Source organism: Rutilus rutilus (assembly GCF_951802725.1).
Source record: "Rutilus rutilus genome assembly, chromosome: 4".
NCBI lineage: Eukaryota > Metazoa > Chordata > Actinopteri > Cypriniformes > Leuciscidae > Rutilus > Rutilus rutilus.
The window spans coordinates 9,239,596-9,253,052 of NC_140212.1; the positions used below are offsets into that span (position 1 = coordinate 9,239,596).

The following is a 13,457-nucleotide window of genomic DNA, read 5'->3' on the forward strand; positions in this document are numbered from 1 at the left end:
GCCCAACATTATGAAGCTGCAGACTCGGAGCCTGCATCTACAGTCCCGCACCCAGAGTCCCGCATTCTCAGACCCCTCGTTTTTCGAGACAGCGCCTCCTACTGTTTCGAAGATCGTATAACACCCTTAAATGCCATTGAAAACAATAGGATGCAATATTACTGTCTCGTTTTATTTAAAGTGATCCAAATAAATATTTGCGTTCCCTGCTTTAATGCATGTGCCAGAAAAACTTATTGTGTTCTCTGACTAACAAATTACCCAGTAGTTATTTTTTGAGCATGGGTGTAATTGAAAGAAAATTACTAATGGAAGGGATACAATTACAGATTGAACTATCTTCTGAAAAATATTGTGATATTATATTGCTACAATGTTTTTTTTATTCAAATTCCAATTTTCTTTCAGTTCAAATGGTCTAATTAACATTATACCATGCTAACATTACAAAACCTGTTTTTTGATATTTTAAATGCAAAGCAAAACTCAAATAAGAGTAGACAAAACACCAATAATAAACAATTCTGTACTTTATTTAACGATCACCTAAACATCATCTTGCTGTAAACAGGACAAAGCAAAAAAAAAAGGAAGAAAGAATTGTGTTAGTGACTTTACTTTTCATCTTCAATTGCATTAAAAAAACTCCTCATTTATAAGTCGCTTTGGATAAAAGCGTCTGCTAAATGAATAAATGTAAAATGTAATGTAAATGCATAAGCTAAAATAATTACTTTCTGGTAGGCGAATGTTTCTTCTTTTTTCATTCTTTTTGCAATCGCTCTGTCAAATTCCTCGACTTCACTAAAATAAAAGATGAATGCCATTGTCAAAAATATTGTGTAATATATATATATATATATATATATATATATATATTTTTTTTTTTTTTTTTTTTTTGCAAATGCAAATTACAAGCATACCAAGGGTGATAAGTAGGGCCACAGAGGAACACCTCCTCAGCCTCCTGCCAGAATAATGCCTGCATCTCACATAGGCCATGAATGATGGCCTGTCCATATAAATAAATAAATTAATATATAAAACATTTCAGTCAATACAAATTAAAAGAAGGAACCCAAACAAAAGGCCAAATGACACATTCTAGCTCACATGTTAATATAGACTGGTTAATATATAGTGAAGGCATAGTAAATTTGATTATTAGGCAATTGTATGAGTTGTAAATGGCTGGCAACAACTTCACATCACAGTTAAATTAATATTGATAAATTTTAATACTTACGTTTTATAAGAACTAATTTAAGTAGGCCTAGTCTACATAAATTATATAAAGTAAAATAATTACTCCGGCATTACTTAATTCAATTTATAGTTTTTGGAGAAAAGGTCCGGTAATTAAAAAAAGGTCAAAAGGTAAATCTGATTAAATAATTAATGATGACATTCTTTGATATTAACACACTTAATGTATTTAATTGGTCTACTTTAATGTAAACTAATTTTAATACAATTTTTACAATGGCTTGTCTACAAAAAGTCCAAGGTTAAAGGCTAACAGCTATCAAAATATTTTTTTATATTTTGATATTTTTTAAAAAAAGGCGAAAAAACATACATTAACGGCTCAAATTTTGTTACAAACTATCTTTACAAATATTAAATGGACTATTCATATGTTGGTGTATCGATGAGATATAAAGTAGTTTGATTAAAAAAGAAATCGAATGAGTATGATTCGCTAAATAAAATTGACGATAGGCCTACTCGCGTTTCGGCTTAAGTTCTTCAAATGTTTATCCGATTGATAGGAGGCGCTGTCTCGAAAAACGAGGGGTCTGAGAATGCGGGACTCTGGGTGCGGGACTGTAGATGCAGGCTCCGAGTCTGCAGCTTCATACTACTCCGCGGGAGGAAGAGAAATGCCGACTGTTGCTTGTTCTCACACGACAGCATCAAACTTCTGTCACGCTGACACGTTGACCCCAGGGGATCTTTTAAAAAACTTTCAATTGTTTTACTCAAAGTCAACGAAATCCGAGCACGACATTTTACAGATGATCGCCGTCAAAAAAGTTCAGGAGGTATTTCCTAGCCATGGCTGATTGAATGTATCTTTAGTGCCTGTATTATAAGATATTGACCGAGTTCAGAGGCTGTCATATGTGGATCAACTTACTTTGTTGTGTATTTTCAACAGTTTCAATATGAAAAATAACTTTCATATTGATTCAATGGATTAATTGCATTTTGGAAAAAAAAGTGTCATGAATTTATTGCATTTTGGGGGAAAGATTACCCGTTTTTATAATAAATCTTTGAAAATCAAAATCTGGATTTGAATTTTTAATGTTATTATAACCTACAGATGCTATGTGAAAGTTTGAAACAGAAAATAGTGGTTTTCATCTTGCCACTTTCTTGGTAAAGAAAACACATTTTTACTCAAATTAATCAAAATGGATTTATCGCGTTTTGGAACCAAACTCTATGATCTTAAATAAGATGAAGGTGCAGTGAATTGTTAAATAGTGGGTTGTTCTGTTTAATAGTGATGTTCTGAACTGGTAAGAGGTTCAATCACAGTCCTGTTGCATCATCATTTTTTGCCAATTGAGCAAAGTACATAATTTCTCACAAGCCTCTGAAAGATTGTCCAATAATATCACTTTGAATTACAAATAATACAGCAAAATGAATTACAAAGAATATGGCAAATAAAAAGAAAAAGCACACAGATGAAGTTAATAAGAAACAACATGAAAGCAAATTATATTCTATTTCAGTTTAAATGTAGAAAATCAGCTAAATGTAATTGATCTGGTACATTTCAAAACTAAGTGCAACATAAAATATTGATGTATTGCAACTAAAACTTAATAATATGCAGCAATTAAAATCATATTCATATATGATCATATATATACCCAAATAATCATATTCTGTTGTTAAAAAAACAAAACAATAAATATGAATGTATTAATCAATTTATGTTTATAACACATTGACATAACACAATGAGCTCATTAATGTTTTAAATTCATTAGAATATTTAGTTATGGAGATTAAACAGGACTTATTCAGTGAGAGATAAAGCAGGACACAATAACTTATCAAACAGGTCTGTCACATCTTCACTCACTTTATTACTCCCTCTGATACAAAAGTGTCAATCATTATTTTCAAAAACAAAAACTCACACTGTGCTTTAAAGTACACTATTATATATAATATATCAATTAATAATGATTAATTGTTAAGTTATTTTAAATAACACTAATTTGAAAAGAAAAATACTTTATCAGGCTACATCCAAAAAAAATAAAATAAATTTAAACGCTCACCTTTATTATTGGATAACATTCGTATGATGACGACATCATCATAGGTTTCTGATATGTCATCTGCAACAAAATATTACAAAATAAAATGCATCTATTTATGTAAATGTTGGATTTTGAAAATTAAACATATTTAATGAAATCACATCAAATACACATGCATTTTCAAATAATATTAATAATTACAGAAATAAATCTATAGCACGATGTGTTGGGCTTTTAATGTGTCATTATAATAATCAGGCGTTATTTCTTATACCGCAGATTTTGATAATTAAATTAATAAATAATATATGCAACATCATGTATGCAAAAATAAAATGCAGATACATACATTATATTTCAGTCCTCAAACCTGACAGAAACTTATCAGCATCATCATACCCAGAATGCTGTTATTCAGGAAGGACACTTCCTGTTCTGGAGGGACGGCAGAACCATAGAAACATGTTCACAAAACAGCCAAAATGTATCAAGTCTGAGAGGAACATGATCTAAATCACTCACAGCAACATCACTGACCAGCTTCAGGACAACATTCACAACAAAAAGACCATCATAATCTAACCCTCAGGTCGTTGTCGTTCTATAGACAAGTAATCTTTGAAACACAAACTAAGATATTTTTTGTGAAATTATCTTTGCAATGTTTTTGTCCCTCTATTGAAAGTCCAAGTCAACAAAATTTAAAAGATCCAAAAATGTTAAGAAGTCATCATAAAATTAATCCATATGATTTGAGAAAGTCTTTTAAATAGATTGAATTTAGCTTTTAATTTTTATCTAAACACACATAAAGGTTTAAAGGTTTACAAGAGGTCGCAAAGCTCACTTTCGTTTGATGTTTTTTTATCCATCCATCCATCCATCTTCTACCGCTTATCCGGGACCGGGTCGCGGGGGCAGCAGTCTAAGCAGGGATGCCCAGACTTCCCTCTCCCTAGACACTTCCTCCAGCTCTTCCGGGGGGACACCGAGGCGTTCCCAGGCCAGCCGGGAGACATAGTCTCTCCAGCGTGTCCTAGGTCTTCCCCGGGGTCTCCTCCCGGTGGGATATGCCCGGAACACCTTCCCGGGAAGGCGTCCAGGAGGCATCCGGAAAAGATGCCCGAGCCACCTCAACTGACCCCTCTCGATGTGGAGGAGCAGCGGCTCTACTCTGAGCTCCTCCCGAGTGACCAAGCTTCTCACCCTATCTCTAAGGGATCGCCCAGCCACCCTACGGAGAAAGCTCATTTCGGCCGCTTGTATCCGGGATCTTGTCCTTTCGGTCATGACCCACAGCTCATGACCATAGGTGAGAGTAGGAACGTAGATTGACCGGTAAATCGAGAGCTTCGCCTTGCGGCTCAGCTCCTTCTTCACCACGACAGACCGGTACAGGGACCGCATTACTGCAGAAGCTGCACCGATCCGCCTGTCAATCTCCCGTTCCATCCTTCCCTCACTCGTGAACAAGACCCCAAGATACTTGAACTCCTCCACTTGAGGCAGGAGCTCTCCACCAACCTGAAGCGGGCAAACCACCCTTTTCTGACTGAAAACCATGGCCTCGGATTTGGAGGTGCTGATTCTCATCCCAGCCGCTTCACACTTGGCTGCAAACCGTCCCAGCGCATGCTGGAGGTCCAGGTTTGATGAGGCCAGCACGACAACATCATCCGCAAAGAGCAGAGATGAAATCGTGTGGTCCCCAAACCTGACCCCCTCCGGCCCCTGGCTGCGCCTAGAAATTCTGTCCATAAAAATTATGAACAGAACCGGTGACAAAGGGCAGCCCTGCTGGAGTCCAACATGCACCGGGAACAAGTCTGACTTACTGCCGGCAATGCGAACCCAGCTCCTGCTCCGGTCGTACAGGGACCGGATAGCCCTTAGCAAAGGGCCCCGAACCCCATACTCCCAGAGCACCCTCCACAAGATGCCGCGAGGGACACAGTCGAATGCCTTCTCCAAATCTACAAAGCACATGTGGATTGGTTGGGCAAACTCCCATGAACCCTCCAGCACCCTGTAAAGGGTATAGAGCTGGTCCAGTGTTCCACGACCGGGACGAAAACCACACTGTTCCTCCTGAATCCGAGGTTCTGCTATCGGCCGGATTCTCCTCTCCAGTACCCTGGCATAGACTTTCCCAGGGAGGCTGAGAAGTGTGATCCCCCTATAGTTGGAGCACACCCTCCGGTCCCCCTTCTTGAAAAGAGGGACCACCACCCCGGTCTGCCGGTCCAAAGGCACTGTCCCCAACTGCCACGCGATGCTGCAGAGGCGTGTCAGCCAAGACAGCCCCACAACATCCAGAGACTTGAGGTACTCAGGGCGGATCTCATCCACCCCCGGTGCCTTGCCACCGAGGAGTTTCTCAACTACCTCAGTGACTTCAGCTTGGGTGATGGACGAATCCGCCTCCGAGCCTTCAGCCTCTGCTTCCTCACTGGAAGACGTGACGGCGGGATTGAGGAGATCCTCGAAGTATTCCTTCCACCGTCTGGTGATATCCCCAGTCGAGGTCAACAGCTGCCCACCTCTACTGTAAACAGCGTTGGTAGGGCACTGCTTCCCTCTCCTGAGGCGCCGGACGGTTTGCCAGAATCTCTTCGAGGCCGACCGATAGTCCTTCTCCATGGCCTCACCGAACTCCTCCCAGGCCCGAGTTTTTGCCTCCACAACCACCCGGGCTGCAGTCCGCTTGGCCCGTCGGTACCCGTCAGCTGCCTCAGGAGTCCCACAAGCCACCGATAGGACTCCTTCTTCAGCTTGACGGCATCCCTTACTTCCGGTGTCCACCACCGGGTTCGGGGATTGCCGCCTCGACAGGCACCAGAGACCTTACGGCCACAGCTCCGAGTGGCCGCGTTGACAATGGAGGTGGAGAACATGGTCCACTCGGACTCAATATCTCCAGACTCCCTCGGGATCTGGTCGAAGCTCTGCCGGAGGTGGGAGTTGAAGATCTCTCTGACAGGAGATTCGGCCAAACGTTCCCAACAGACCCTCACAGTACGTTTGGGTCTGCCGAGTCTGTCCAGCTTCCTCCCCTGCCATCGGATCCAACTCACCACCAGGTGGTGATCAGTTGACAGGTCGGATGAAACGACCACAAAGTCGATCATTGACCTCCGGCCTAGTGTGTCCTGGTGCCATGTGCACTGATGGACACCCTTATGCTTGAACATGGTGTTCGTTATGGACAAGCTGTAACTAGCACAGAAGTCCAATAACAGAACACCACTCGGGTTCAGATCAGGGGGGCCGTTCCTCCCAATCACGCCCCTCCAGGTGTCACTGTCGCTGCCCACGTGGGCGTTGAAGTCCCCCAGTAGAACGACGGAGTCCCCAGTCGGAGCACTTTCCAGCACCCCTCCCAGAGACTCCAAGAAGGCCGGGTACTCTGCACTGCTGTTCGGCCTGTAGGCGCAAACGACAGTGAGAGACCTATCCCCGACCCGAAGGCGCAGGGAAGCAACCCTCTCGTTCACCGGGGTGAACTCCAACACATGACGGCTGAGCTGGGGGGCTATAAGCAAGCCCACACCAGCCCGCCGCCTCTCACCATGGGCAACTCCAGAGTGCTGAAGAGTCCATCCTCTCACGAGGAGTGTGGTTCCAGAGCCCAAGCCGTGCGTAGAGGTGATCCCAACTATCTCTAGTCGGAATCTCTGAACCTCACGCACAACCTCAGGCTCCTTCCCCGCCAGAGAGGTGACATTCCATGTCCCCAGAGCTAGATTCCGCGTCCAGGGATCGGGTTGTCTAGGCCCCCGCCTTCGACTGCCGCCCGATCCACTTAGCACCGGCCCCTTACGGTCCCTCCTGCAGGTGGTGGGTCCACGGGAGGGTGGCCCCACGTCGCTCCTTCGGGCTGAGCCCGGCCGGACCCCATGGGGGGAGGCCCGACCACCAGACGCTCGCATACGAGCCCCAACCCCGGGCCTGGCTCCAGGGTGGGGCCCCGGCTGCGCCATACCGGGCGACGTCACGGTCCTCGCTTTATTTTTCATCATAAGGGTTTTTGAACCGCTCTTAGTCTGACCCGTCACCTAGGACCTGTTTGCCTTGGGGGACCCTACCAGGGGCATATAGCCCCAGACAACATAGCTCCTAGGGTCATTCGGGTACTCAAACCCCTCCACCACGGTAAGGTGGCAGTTCAAGGAGGGGATGTTTTTTTGTTATTTTTTTATGGTCATCATTAAAACCGTGTTCATAAGCTCGGCACTGCTTTGGTTACCGGGAAAACCAATATTATATTTCTTCTGTTCCATAAGCATCACCTTCTGACAGAGAGTGGATTTACATTTTCATTCAGTCTGTCTGCGTTTTTTGTTTGTGAAACTCAGATCACATTTTTATGCGCTGTTGTAAATTTAAAAAAGAAGAAAAAAAAGCTAGAAAAAAGCTAATGTTCATTCTCAAAATCTAAACAACTCTGATAATAAGTTATGTAGAATTATTCATTGATCTCATAAAATACCTACAATCATTTTGACTCATGTGTCTATGTGGTGTTTTATTTTATTTTATTTTTATTGTTTGCTCACAGTTGAAAACTAGTATTGACAGTATCATAATAAAGTTCTCTTCATGTTACAGGGTGTACAAAACCTAAAAATAATAATAATAAAACAACAACAACCACAGATAAACAATGTCATTAATTTAGAGCATCCTTTAAATAGGAAATCAAAGGAAATTAGCAGAGATTAAGAGCGGTCTGATATGCATGTTGAGGGAGTTCCTTTATATATTCCCAAAGAGGAGATCATATCAACCAGAATTTGTCAGATTTTTGATGTTTGTAGGTGAGCTTTTTAAGTGGTAACCATGTAGCGATCTGTGATGTCCACATTTTAAGGGATGGAGCCTGTGATGCAGACCAAAGTAACTAAATTTTCAGGGCTGCCAACTCTCACACATTGAGTGTGAGACTCGCGCAATTGACACTTTTCACACGCTCTCACGCCACACATCCATTTTCTCACGCACAGAAAAATTGCGGAGCAAAGAGGTACTTTTAATATTAAACTAATTCTCAGCTCTTAGATTCCATCAATTTTATTACGAAATTCAGACAAAAATACGTTGACCAGGACAACAAATAGCTTTATTGCATCTTTTTTAACCTGGCAAAAACACGTAGACGTGGAAAAATGTAATTGGGAAAAGGGACCAAATGTCCCTCCTGGATGCCATGGATGCTGGCTGCAGAGACATCTCAGTTGAAGACTGTCAGGGGTGGATAAGGCATGCCAAGCGTTTCTATCCAAAGTGTATAGCGAGAGACAACATACGATGTGATGTAGACGAGAACATGTGGCCAAATGCTGAAGATCATATAGATTAGAACAGGACTTTTTTTTCTTTGCCTTTTTTCTGTCATTTTGTTTTATTTTTGCACACTTTAAACCAAACGCCATGTATGTTTGTCTTTTTTGTTTCATTTTGTTGATCACTGACAGCAATTTTATATTGCTAATAAAGCCTTTACTGCAGAAATACTGTCGCTTTGTAAAAAAATGGTCTTTGTTGTAAAAAATAAATAAAAATCTTGCATCACAATAAGTGTATTGTGATTGTCAAAACATTTTAGTAACTAAGCTGAATTTTATTAGGTTTAGTGACAACATGTTACAATGTTTACATAGTACAATTTGTGGTAAGCTACGTTTTTTTATTATTGCTTGACAAATTTCACAATTTCAATTCAATTCTTGTGATTTGATTTAATATTGACTCATTTGGATAAATATTAGGTACACAAGATATGCATTAATTTTCCTCAAGAAAAAAAAATCTCATGCTAATAATGCTCTAATGCTGTAAACATACAGAGAGCCCTATCAGCTTGTAGTTTTATTTAAGGTTAAAGGTTAAAAACAACACATTCTGGTGCCATTGATTTATGACCAACACTACCAGCTGTTCCTTGTAATAATAATGTTGTTCCACGTAATAGTAACATGTAGGCTATGTTCTGCATAAAAAGGTTTCACCGGTGAACAGACAACTGTTTCAAAACTGAACATTTATTCCCCCTCTGTGAGCTCTTCTCGCACGCTCTGATCCGAGCATTTAACCCTCTGGTGATCTTTGGTAACTTTTGTTTTAAATGTTTAAAAAAAACAGCTTCATCTGAATGGTACGAAACTTTGTGACTCTTATGGCAGTTGGAATGTGAACACACAAAAAATTGAGGGCATGATTCGGGCTGGCTAAGTGGTCGTAAAAAAAACAAAAACACTTGTGGTCTTCGGTCAAAAATGACCGACCATAGGAAATTAATGGGAAATCGAAAATCTACAAATCAGCCACAATGCTGAAAAAAAGTGCACAGCAATGAAGGTGTGAAACTCTAAAACATCAAGAGTGCAAAACAGACACACCTACTCACACACACACACACACACATACAGACACACTTATATACACACACGACTGTAATAGAAAAAATCTGTACAATAAAATAAATAAGTCAACCCCAATGCAGTCCAAAAGTGGACAGCAAGGAAGGGGTTACTCTCTAAAACATAAATAGTGCAAAACAGACCCACACACAGACACACAGTTATGCACACAAATTGTATGGTTGTGTTTGGAGCTCCGTCGAATTAATTCATAAACCTTGATTCTCTTCTTTACACTCTTTTACAAACGAACATTTTTCATTTTTATAGCGTGTGAACATTTCTGGAATACTATTCTCTTTAAAAAACAATCGGATCGCTTTGATATCACTACTTATATCCAACCATCCGAACTTCCGCTACTAGCCTTAGCCCGCTAGCATTGCACGCGTGGTCGCGCCTATCTACACCCGTATCACTGAAAGCTATAATTCGCCATTGTAGCACATCTGCTATAATGGCGAATATAACTGATGTGTGTCTAACGTTACCTTTGAGTGCAGGTGAGGACACCCTCGAGCTACATGCTGTGCAGTTAGAGCTTGAGTCGGTGGAGAGACAGATCCGCGACCTACTAGAGAGGCAGGCCAAGCTGCGAGATCGGCAATCCGCGCTTGAAACATCACGCACCGATGTTCACAAGTCAGTGGTTAGTAACCTTTTGACTCCGACCTCGTCTACTCCGTGTGTTTCTCTGCACATGACCCGAGCAGCCAGGACGCGATCATCCCTGGTTTCGTTCACTCCGGCACCGACACAACACCATGGACCCTGGGTGTTTCCACAGCGGAAGACGCGAGCCAGGACCAGAGCTAGGACCTCTCCGCCCCTCCCGGCCCTCGAGATCTCCACCCGGAACCGCTTCTCCCCTCTACGCGAGACGGAACGCGACGCTGTGATCATCGGCAGTTCCATCGTCCGGCATGTCCACGCTACCTCAGGTAGAGGTAAGGTGCGCACTCACTGCTTTCCTGGTGCTCGTGTTCTTGATGTCGCTGCGCAGGTCCCCGAGATCCTGAACATTGAAAAGCGCGTCGGAGCTGTCATGTTGCACGCGGGAACGAACGACATCAGGTTGCGGCAGACGGAGGTTTTGAAGAAGGACTACAGGAGCCTGATCGAGACGGTACGCAGCACATCGCCTGAAACAACGATCATCGTGTCTGGACCGCTTCCCACGTACCGACTAGGACAAGAAAGGTTCAGTAGATTATTTGCTCTAAATGAATGGTTAATGTCATGGTGTAATGAACAGAGACTTCTCTTTGTAAATAATTGGAATCTGTTCTGGGAGTGACCTAGGCTCTTCCGTGCTGATGGCCTTCACCCCAGCAGAATCGGAGCGGCTCTTCTGTCGGACAACATCTCCAAGACGTTACACACCATATGACTAGTAAGTCAAAGTCCAAATCACACTCTTTGCTGTCCAAACTTAATTGATATAAGTACCAATGTAGAACATTATATTGAAACTGTGTCTATCCCTCGTTTAGTGAGGTCAAACTTTAAATCTACTGTAGGATCCAGGAAAAATCTAATTGTGATTAAACCAGAAAATCTCAATATTAGTGAACAAAAACAATTTATAAAGTTAGGTCTTCTTAACATTAGATCGCTCACACCTAAGGCGGTTATTGTAAATGAAATGGTCACAGATAATAGCTTCGATGTACTTTGCCTTACTGAAACATGGCTTAAACCTAATGATTATTTCGGTCTTAATGAGTCTACTCCATCAGGATACTGTTATAAGCACGAGCCCCGTCTGATTGGTCGTGGCGGCGGTGTTGCAACAATCTATAGAGATATTCTTAATGTTACTCAGAAAACAGGTCACAGGTTTAATTCGTTTGAAGTAATTGTGCTAAATGTTACTCTCTTAGATGTAAGAAAGAAATCCCTATTATCTCTAGCCTTGGCTACCGTATATAGACCGCCTGGGCCCTACGCTGATTTCCTAAAAGAGTTTGCAGACTTTCTGTCAGATCTATTGGTCAATGTCGATAAAGCATTAATTGTTGGAGATTTTAACATACACGTCGATAACACAAATGATGCGTTAGGGGCTGCGTTTACAGTTTTATTAAACTCATTTGGGGTCAAGCAAAACGTCACTGGTCCCACTCATCGCCTTAATCATACGCTGGATTTAATTATATCACATGGAACCAATCCAACCGATATAGATATTATACCACAAAGTGATGAAGTCACTGATCATTACATGGTCACTTGCATATTACGTACTGCTGAAATTTGTCACGTTGCGCCGCGTTATCGACCAGGCAGAACAATCCTTCCAACTACTATAGATAGATTCTCAAATAGCTTACCTGATCTAACTCAGCTGCTCAGTGAACCAAAACAAACAGATAAACTAGAGGAAATGACTAGCACTATGAGCACCATTTTCTCTAGTACATTAAACATTGTTGCACCAATTAGATTAAGAAAGGTTAGACAGAAAACTAAAGCACCATGGTATAACAATACTACGCATGTTATCAAGAGAGAAACTCGTAATTTAGAGCGTAAATGGAAACAAACTAATTTAGAGGTCTTTAGAATCGCGTGGAAAGACAGTATGTCACGTTATAAAAAGGCACTAAAAGCGGCCAGGGCTGAGCATCTCCGCAAACTAATACAAAATAACCAAAATAATCCAAGGTTTTTATTTAACTCCGTGGCTAGACTAACAAATAAACAAGCGTCACCTGAACAAAATATTCCGTTACAGTTTAGTAGTAATGATTTTATGAATTTCTTCACTGAGAAAATAGAAAGCATCAGAAACACAATTGTAAATGTACAATCTTTAATGGTGTCTTATGATTCAGCCTCAATTATCGCTCCTCAAGAAAAACTACAGCGCTTTACAACTATAGGACAGGAAGAGCTAAATAAACTTATCATTGCATCTAAACCAACAACATGTTTATTAGATCCAATACCAACTAAACTACTGAAAGAAGTGTTACCTGTAGTGGAAGAGCCTCTTCTCAATATTATTAACTCGTCTTTATCTTTAGGTCATGTTCCAAGAATATTCAAGTTGGCAGTTATAAAACCTCTCATTAAGAAACCACAATTAGATCATAATAATCTAGCAAATTACAGACCCATTTCAAATCTACCTTTTATGTCTAAAATACTAGAAAAAGTTGTGTCTGCTCAATTGTGCTCTTTCTTGCAAGAAAATGACATCTATGAAAAGTTTCAGTCAGGATTCAGACCGCATCATAGCACAGAAACTGCGCTCGTTAAAATTACAAATGATTTACTTCTAGCTTCTGATCAAGGCTATATCTCAATACTAGTTTTACTTGATCTTAGCGCTGCGTTCGATACTATAGATCATACAATACTCTTAGATCGACTACAAAATTATACTGGTGTTCATGGACAGGCATTAAGCTGGTTTAGATCGTACTTATCAGACCGCTACCATTTTGTCTGTTTAAATGGGGAAAAATCGAAGATAACGTCAGTAAACTATGGAGTGCCGCAAGGATCTGTGTTAGGCCCTCTGCTATTCTCAATATATATGATGCCACTTGGTAACATTATAAGAAAACATGGAATTAATTTCCACTGTTATGCTGATGACACTCAATTATATATTTCATCACGACCAGATGAAAACAATAAATTATCTAAATTGACAGAGTGTGTTAAAGATATAAAATACTGGATGACGTGTAATTTTCTGCTATTAAATTCAGATAAAACGGAGGTATTACTTATTGGTCAA

General features: G+C 41.1%; 1 protein-coding gene and 1 long non-coding RNA gene across 3 annotated transcripts in view; one reads left to right on the top strand and one right to left on the bottom strand.

Annotated features, from left to right (window-relative positions):
• LOC311288794 (EF-hand calcium-binding domain-containing protein 4B-like) overlaps positions 1-13,457 on the top strand; it is a 91,672-nt gene that overhangs the window by 16,525 nt on the left and 61,690 nt on the right. The window lies entirely within an intron of this gene.
• LOC311288819 lies at positions 525-1,864 on the bottom strand. Its single transcript, XR_014627017.1, has 3 exons — positions 924-1,864; positions 735-804; positions 525-561 (listed from the first exon to the last, which is right to left on the bottom strand). It is a non-coding gene; the product is annotated as an uncharacterized lncRNA (long non-coding RNA).